Source organism: Zea mays, chromosome 5, assembly GCF_902167145.1.
Source record: "Zea mays cultivar B73 chromosome 5, Zm-B73-REFERENCE-NAM-5.0, whole genome shotgun sequence".
NCBI lineage: Eukaryota > Viridiplantae > Streptophyta > Magnoliopsida > Poales > Poaceae > Zea > Zea mays.
Window position 1 is genome coordinate 95,745,056 of NC_050100.1, and position 9,484 is coordinate 95,754,539.

The window sequence follows — 9,484 nt, forward strand, 5'->3', positions numbered from 1 at the left end:
GTTATCAGATTTTCAGTTTTGTGAAACTTCCCTCTCTTTATCCGATAACCTGATGCATCTTGTGCCAAATCGTTAGCTCTATGATTCTCAACTCTAGAGATATGCCGAATACTGAATTCGTTAAAAGAATGAATTATGCTCCAGCATTTTTCAAGGTAACCATTTAGAGTACCATCAAAACATTGATATTCTTCTAACACTTGTTGGACAACCAGCTGAGAATCACCAAATGCCTTCACATGTTTTACTCCCATACAATTTAAAAGTTCCAAACCAAACAAAAGTGCTTCATATTCGGCTTGATTGTTAGTGCAATAAGTTTTCAATCGGCTAGAGAAGTCAAAGGAGACATTACTTGGTGAAACAAGCACAATGCCAATTCCTTGCCCTTCATTGCAAACCGATCCATCAAAATATAAAGTCCAAGGGGTAATAGTGAGGTATGAAATGTCTAGCTCATGAATATCATTAACCCGATGTTCTACAATGAAATCCGCTACGACTTGGCCTTTCATGGATTTCAATGGTTCATAGGCCAAGTCATATTCTATAAGTGCATAAGCCCACTTACCAATTCTACCACTCATAATTGGGTCATGCAACATGTATTTGATCACATCGGCTTGACCATAAACAGTGCAATGACTAGACAGTAAATAACATCTACATTTGGTGCATGCATAAAACAAGCATAAGCATAACTTTTCAATAAAAGTGTACCTTGTTTCAGCATCCACCAACCTTCGGCTTAGATATGTCACCACATGTTCCTTCCCCTCAGTTTCTTGTGTCAGAACAGCCCCAATGACCTTATCCTCAGCTGCAATGTATAATCGGAATGGTACTCCTGCTCGTGGTGCTTTTAATACGGGAGCCGAAGATAAGTATTTTTGATGAGATCAAATGCTTCTTGCTGTTCTACCCCCCAAGCGAATTCGGCATCATTCTTAAGCCGAAGAATAGGGGTGAACGCATCAATCTTCCCGGCTAGGTTAGAAATAAACCTTCGTAAATAATTCACCTTGCCGAGAAACCTCTGTACCTCGACCTTGCAGGTCGGAGGTCCCACATTCCGAATAGACTTGATTCGGTCAGGGTCTATCTCTATACCATGTTCATGTATGACAAATCCTAAAAACTTACCAGCCGACACTCCAGAAGCACATTTACGTGGGTTCATTTTCAAACCATACTGACGCATTTTATCAAAGGCTTTGCGCAAATCAACTATATGAGAACTAAACTCAGCCGATTTGACTACAATATCATCAATGTAAACTTCCACAGTGTTTCCTAACAATTCATGGAAGATCAAATTCATAGCCCTCTGATAAGTAGCACCAGCATTTTTCAGACCAAATGTCATGACAACCCACTCAAATAAACCAATGAAGCCTGGACATATAAAGGCCGTTTTAGACGCATCTTCTTCGGCCATGAAAATCTGATTATATCCGGCATTACCATCAAGGAAACTAATAATTCTATTTCCTGATGCATTATTGATTAATGTGTCGGCTATGGGCATGGGATATTCGTCTTTAGGAGTTGCTCTATTTAAATTGCGAAAATCAATGCATACTCTAAGCTTACCTGACTCCTTCTTCTCCACCGGCACAATATTGGAGACCCATTCTGCGTATCTGCAAGGTCTGATAAAATCAGCTTCTAGCAGCCGGTGGATTTCATCCTTGATGCGTGGGAGAAGATCTGGACGAAATGTTCTAGCTCTCTGCTTGAAAGGTCTGAAACCCGATTTAATAGGCAGCCGATGCTCCACGATCTCTCGGCTTAATCCAGGCATCTCAGTGTAATTCCAAGCAAAGCAATCTGAATACTCCTTCAATAGGCCGATCATCTCATCTCTAGGATCGGTCTCCAGTGTCTTGTTTACAAAAGTCGGCCTTGGAGTTTTACCATCTCCTATGTCAATCTCCTCCAAAGGATCGGCCGATGTAAACCCCTGTCCTAGTTTATCAAGATCTCTAAATTCCTCTATCATGTTCCCCACAGAGGAATTAGAAGATCTTTGTGTGACGGCGGACTCTCCGGTCTCGGGGACCGGATCGTCCGTAATACTGTCCTTTTGCTGTGATATATGTTCGGTCTTAAAGTCCGAACCCTTTTGTGAAAGACCAGACCATCCGGCCTTGGAGGCCGAACTGTCCGTGACTAGAGACTTATGAACTTTGTGTGTATTCATCATTTAATCTTTATTTAGGATTTAGCCGATTCTCCATCGGCTCTAGCATTACAGGAATGAAACCTTTCTTATCTATACTGATGAATTGATAATCAGAAAAATCTACTCCTGTGAGACATGTAGCAGTCTCATAAGTCCAGAGTACAGGGGCATCGGCCACAGCGATGCAGGCCGATACATCAGCATGTACTTGTTCTATATCATCGCCTACCCATTGTATCAGCATTTGATGTAATGTAGAAGGTATACATTGATTGGCGTGAATCCAATCTCTTCCTAGGATTAAACTGTAATTTCCTTCTACATCAGCGACGAAGAATGCAGCAGCAAGGGTCTTAGTCCCGATGGTTAATTCAACAGACGTGACTCCCCTGGCTTTGATCGAACTATCAGTTCCAACACCGCTGAGGGTCATGTTGGTCTTGACAAGTTCGTCATCTTGTTTACCTAATTTTCTGTATAATGAATAAGGCATTAGATTTACAGCTGCCCCTCCGTCTACCAACATCTTAGCAATCGGTATCCCATCAATGTGACCGCGCACGAAGAGCGGCTTTAAATGATTTACCGATTCCTTTGGTTTAGTAAAGGCGGCTTCTTTAGGACCAAAATCAAACTGGGCAACAACAGGTTCATCGTCGCCGATAATAGTACAATCGGCAGAAAATGTAATAATATTTACATCCATACCTGGGCGTTCTGGAGAAGCCTCATAGTCGACTAGGTCTTCTCCCAGCAGGTCGTCCTCTTCCATTGATGTTGTCGTGTCGTTGGAGGCCTCCTGGTGAATGGCGAACGGTCCGCACGCGGGGGCCGGACGGTCCGCGCCTGGTGCGGGTTGTCCAGAGGCTTCCTGGTGAACGGCGGACGGTCCGTGCGCGGGGGCCGGACGGTCCACGCCTGGTGCAGGTTGACTTTCTATTTCTGTGGCCGTTTGTTTTTTCTCAACGGCCTTCGGTCTCCATTTCTTTTGCGGTGGCGGGTATAGTGGATGTGTGTCATTAAATGTCTTTTCCGCCTCCTTCTCCTGGCTCTCCTTTGCCCTTAGGCGCTGTAATTTTCTCTTTTGGGATCGTGTCAATCCCGCTGGGCACCATCGAGGCATGGAGTATTTTGGATCAGCTGTTTTGATGGTAGCCGTATCCTTTTCGGTTGTGTTGGCCGATTCGCCGAAAATCATCGGCCCTTTATTATCTCCCTCTATGACAACATCTGCGGTGCCTATTTTGATGATGTCCTTTTTTGTTGTTCTTTGAGTTGCTATAGGCATATGCCCCCCTGCCGGATTGGTTGGCCTAGGAGGCTGAGTAGTCCGGCAATCTTGTTGGGCCTGTGCCTGGTGACCGGATTCAGCAGCGCTCAATCGGTCTTGCACTGGCGGCGCCAACCTATCAAAAACGGATGTTTGGGGTGCTCCCCAGGCGGGGTACTGTGGCATCCCAAATGGATATGGTGGCATGCCCCACATTTGATTTGGGACATATGGTGGAGGTAAGTATGTGTATGGATATGGCATAGATGGATAAGGAGGTGGAGGGGTCCATGTCGGCATGTTAGGTCTCAATTGTACAATAGGACCTTTCATTTCTTCCGATTGGTGAGGTGGTCCAATCGGCTTGACCTGACGTTGCTCATGAATGGGTGAGCGGGGTCGCTTCGGTGGCCGGTCACTGGGGCCGGCCTTCTTTTTCACGTATTTAGACAACAATTGGTCGAAAGTTGGGCCAGGCTTGATCAGCCGACCAGCTGCTTTAAATGTATTTGTTTTCCACGTACCTATCTCTGGTCGTCGTGGTTTGAAGGTACGTGGTTGCTGCGAGTCCTGAGCATGGCCGGACCGTCCGCCGGAGTCCTCCGGACCGTCCGGAGAAGCGTCGGACCGTCCGCGTCGGGACGGCGGACTGTTCGTGATGCGCAGCACGGGTTCCCGCAACTGTCTCCCTGTCTGCGCTTGCCCCCCAGTGCTAGAGGCTGTGATGGTCACCTTCAGGGTCTCCCCTCCATCGGGAGTCTTCTCGGCCACCACTTTCCTTCAAGAAACTTTACAATCCCCATCGGCCTTTTTAGCATTGCCGATGATCGTTTCCTTGCCTTTGCCTTTATCGGCTGCATTTGGCCGAACCAGGACTTTCTTGCCCTCGAAGTCAATCATGTTCATCGGAAAGGGCTTTGTATCCACCTGCATTTCCTGAAATTTCAACCGTCCTTCGTTAATGGCCGATTGAATTTGTCACCGAAATACATTACAATCATTAGTGGCATGAGAAAATGAGTTATGCCACTTGCAGTACGCACGACGTTTTAGCTCATCGGCGGATGGAACAGTGTGATTTATTTTAATATTGCCATTTTTGAGTAACTCGTCAAATATTCTATCACACTTACCAACATTAAATGTAAACTTAACCTCTTCTTGCCGTTTCTTTTGAACTGGCTATAAGGAGGAACAAGCCGAAGATTTGGCCTGTTTTGGCCAAACCATTTCAGCAGCGTACAGTTCTGCTGATTCGTCATCTGAGCTACTTTGGTCGCATTCTACTATGTGTACGTTGTGACGCATTGTTTTAGCAGTTTCTTTGCTCCGGCTTTCGCAAGCCAAAGCTCTCTGGTGTAACTATGCTAGTGTAAAAAATTGGATGCCTTCTAATCTTTCTTTTAAATAATATCGCAGACCATTAAAGGCTAATCCTACTAGCTGTTTCTCTGCTAAATGAATTTGAAAGCATCAGTTTCTTGTATCTCAGAATCTCCGGATGTAATCATTAACCGATTCATCTTTTGTCTGTCGCAACGACACTAAATCTACCAAATCCAACTCATAGTCACCGGAGAAAAAATGATCATGAAATTTTTGTTCTAAATCCCCCCATGATGAAATGGAATTAGGAGGTAAAGTGGCGTACCATGCAAACGCAGTTCCTGTTAAAGATAATGAAAATAAACGTACGCGAAATGCCTTTGTGTCGACCAACTCTCCTAATTGTGCTAAAAATTGGCCTATGTGTTCACGTGTGTTCTTTCCTTGATCACCCGAAAATTTTGTGAATTCGGGTATCCTGGTTCCCTGTGGGTATGGGTGGTGATCAAATCGGCTGTCATAAGGTTTCCGATATGATTGCCCCCCAGGGACCATGCTTACTCCGAGCTTATCTCGGAACGCCCCGGCTATTTCTTCCCTTACTATATCAATGGCAGCCGGTGCGAGACCACCGGCTCTCTGGTCAAACATAGTTGGGGTTGGCTGGATATTAGCATGTTGTTTTCCCCCCATTGGTTTGAGTTACGTGGTGCATTTCCATTTGCCCTATATGGCTCATAGGTTTGATCGTTTCTCTCCGGCCTTCTAGGTGGGGCCGGAAAGCTTTCCTGGGCTCTGGATCCTGAATTAATGGGCTGGTGCATTGCATAGTGTGATGGGAAGTGTTGCTGGGACGGGCGAGGATTCATGTAATCCTCCTCAAAAGACTCATGCGCGGATTGTCCGGATACGTACCCGGACCGTCCGTGGTTATATGCGGACCGTCCGTCGTTGTATGCGGACCGTCCGACTGGGTAGTTTGGGTTCTGTGCCGTGTGTGGTGGCTCGGGCGCATATCTAGGTAACCCATTAAAAATAGGCCCGACTGTTGCTGGCCCGGACGGTCCGCGCTCACGTGCGGACGGTCCGGGCATGTGCAGATCGGCTGATTTACTGCCGATTTGCGGTTGCTCAGGGTATGTGTCCATCGGCATCCCATAAAGGGGTTGTGACTGGTCGTGACAACCTGTAGCCGATGTATTACGCGTGTTACCCCCTAACTCAACCTCGTGCGAAGGAAAATTTGCGATATTAGATTTATCAAATGCACGTACTAGTCTCTTAAAATCGCTTTGCATACCCCCTATGATGTTCTGCATTTGCTCACGTTGCTCTTCTACATAATTTCTAAGAGATTGTAGCTCGTTGGTATTACTTACATTGGGGATATTTGGTGTGGGTTGGAGCGAAGCCGGATCCGTCGCCCGATGTAGGACGACCTTGTTGTTCCTGTCCACTTTGAAGTCGGCCAAGAATTTTGCTTTTGCCTCCTGGATCATACGCTCCTTGTGCTCCTCGAATTGGAGCTGTTCGTCAGCCGACAAGGTCTCCCAAGTCGGCTCTATGATGTTGCTTGGAGAAATGTCAGAGCTATCTCTTGAACCGGCCATTGAGGGCTGATTTGATGCGTCTATATTTGTCTTCCCAGCGGAGTCGCCAAAAAGTATGTTGACGCCTTTTCGGAGCGCCAAATACTCAAGAAGAACCGGCGGCGGTGCTCTCTGGTCAGGCACGGATGGTCCGCGGCACGGAGCCGGACGATCCGCGACCTGGCGCGAGGCGGCGGTGCCCTCTGGTCAGGCGCGGACGGTCCGCGACCTGGCGTAGGAGCTTGGGTCCTCTGCCTGACGGCTGGACGGTCCGCGCCCTGAGGCCGGACGGTCCGCGCGTGCGCAGGGGCGGCGGAAGTCGCCGGCGGCGGCCTGGATCTCGCTCCCAGGAGGGACCCCGTCGGGGAGGAGAGATCCTAGGGGTTGTCTAGGCTCGGGCCGGCCGACCTAGACTCCTCCAATCGGCGTAGAGTCGAAGAGAGGCGAAGAATTTGGGGATTGAGAGGCTAAACCTAAACTAGACTAGAACTACTCCTAGGATAAAATGCGAATAAAAGTTGTATTGATTCGATTGTTGATGATTACAAATCGGCCGTAGACCTCTCTTTATATAGAGGAGGGGGGCTGGACCCTTTACACGACTAGATTCCGAGTTAATTCCGTGAATCTAGCCAACAATCATAGCACAAAACTCGGAACCCTAAACTGCTCTGCGCAAGCGCGGACCATCCGGCCCACAGGCGCGGACTATCCGGACCGCAGACCGTCCGGCCCACAGGCGCGGACTGTCCGGACCGCGGACCGTCCGGCCTCAGGGCCGGACCGTCCGCCCGCTCAATTTGGTGCTCAACAGGTAGCACTCGCACACACGTTTGAGACTGTCTGCAGCGCTCGTCGCGTCTGCTCCTCTGACGCTACTGCAGCGCCTACAAAGCTACTCTATTGTCCGTAATCACGCACCCTATTTGAACCTCTACTTCTAACAGTACAAGCGGTATGGGTAATAGTCTCTCAGATATGAGGGGAGAACTATGAAGCCCCCTTCCTCGCTATCCGTGCAATACATGTGTTTGTTGGTTAAGGAAAAAGTAATAAATGATGAATGGAGTTAGAAATTGATATTTTATGGTTGTAGTTGGATATAAAGGAAGCATACAAGGGGAACTGCTGCGGGAGATAAAAAATTAGGGGATGAAATATTAATGATGTGACACAAAAAGTGATATAGGAGGGAAAATTTAGAGAAAACCGCTGCGGATAGTCTGAAGCTCACGTCAGATAGTAGCAGGGTTTCCACAGAAAACGGATCGTGTTTCACAGGAACACGTAGGCAGTAGGAGCACAGAGTCTCGGCCACGAATAACGGCCTGGCGCCGGTGTCTGGCGACCTTGGACTAGAGCCCGTTGTGGGCGTCGTTCGCTCTCGCATGTGCGACGGCCGCGACCGGGGGTGACCACCACTCGCTAGGGTGAAAACGAGACGAATAGTAGTTAATTATGTATCCTACTCTAATGTACTTAAATCGGATTTAGAATCAGATTCGGATAGTTAGAAACGAGACGGATACAGGGGCCGGATATTTATTCGGACAGATAAGTGATAGATACAGATATTATTTGGTCGGATATCAGATACTTGTCGGATAATTCATTAATTACTTATCATAAAATATTCATAAAATATTCTTATTCTTGTTCAGCCACAAAATTACAAATAAATTATCAAGACTAATAAACATTTTATAAGAAGACAACTTCAAGTTCTCACATAAAAATGATAAAGTGGAATATTGATTATGTTGACACTTGGATACTTAGATTGATTTCACCCGTAACTTATGCAATAAGTGGAAGTGAAATAGAAGAAACGTTGACATCTTGTGGATTTTATGGTCCCATTATTTTTGACGACTATATACGACCATATGTTGTGCGTCCGTATAATTTCATGAATTTCTGAGGCTATTTGTGCATTATTAATTTCTTTCTACAGAAATCGTCAGAATATAATTAAATCCATAAAATACACTAGTTTCGATTGAAAATAGCAAATAATTTACCAAAACTGATAAACATTCTATTCGAAGATAACCTCAAGTCCCCATATAAAAATGATAAGTGAAATCTCTACTACTTATTAAGGCTGTAAGGGTAGCCTGACGTTCTGCGATCTTAGCTGTCCATTCTATAGTTCTACAATCTCAGCCGTCCGATCCTGCCCACCCAATTTTCTGCCCCCGCGTCCCGATCCCACCGCCCCAGCCCCAAAGTCATCTCGATTCGCCCCCTGCCTCCTCTTGCCCGATTCCGCCACCGCCAACCCCGTCCTCACCCTCGTCCCACGCCGCCGGATGCCGCACGCTCTCCTCTGCCATCTCTCTCAACGTCTTGCCTCCAGAGAACACGATTTGTTCTGTCGTTCCCAATCTCCGCCTTCGCTCCGGCCGCCGATCCCGCCGGGTGCGCCTACTATGGTGCACGCAGTTCGGGTGCGCCTACTATGGCCAGCGTGCGCCGCTGGGGCCCTGCTCGTGCCCGCTGCGCCAGGCGTGGGGGTCGCTCGACGCGCTCATCAGCCACCTGTGTGGCGTACGAGGAGAGCGGCAGGACTACCGAGTCCAACCCCTTCGCGGCGCGCGCCGTGCGGATCTATCTCCGCGAAGTGCGCGACTCGCAGGCCAAGGCGCGCGGCATCCCCTACGAAAAGAAGAAGAAGCACAAGCGCGCGTAGCAGGCTACGGAGCCTTCGACGAGCTCGTCTGCTGCTGCCGCCAAGAGCGGCAGGGCTACAACAGCTGCTGCTGCGGTGTCCGCTGCCCAGGCTGGAGGGAGTAACGCTGCACCAAGCTCCACTTGAGAGTACAGTAGACCTGCAGATCTTTGTTTAATTATATTACCATCTTCGCGTGTATCGCAAGATTAAGGGGGCATGGCGGTGGATAATAGGCGCCATGGCATCACGCTCCTTGCTCAGGAGGATTGGGATCCAACCGACCTATCGTCTTTCCGGCGACCACTATGGCCCACGACTGCTCCGCTTCAGCGACGATGAGGCACTCCATCGTTTGATTCCACTAACGGGGAATCAATCGGTATGCGGAAACACGTACGGGTCGCCAAGCAAGACGGACAGCACCAGGAGCATGGCTTGTT

General features: G+C 48.0%; 1 pseudogene; it reads left to right on the forward strand.

Moving 5' to 3' along the window:
• Nucleotides 1-7,327: 7,327 nt before the first annotated feature.
• LOC103628349 (protein G1-like7) lies at nucleotides 7,328-9,188 on the forward strand (annotated as a pseudogene).
• The last annotated feature ends 296 nt before the right edge of the window (nucleotides 9,189-9,484 follow it).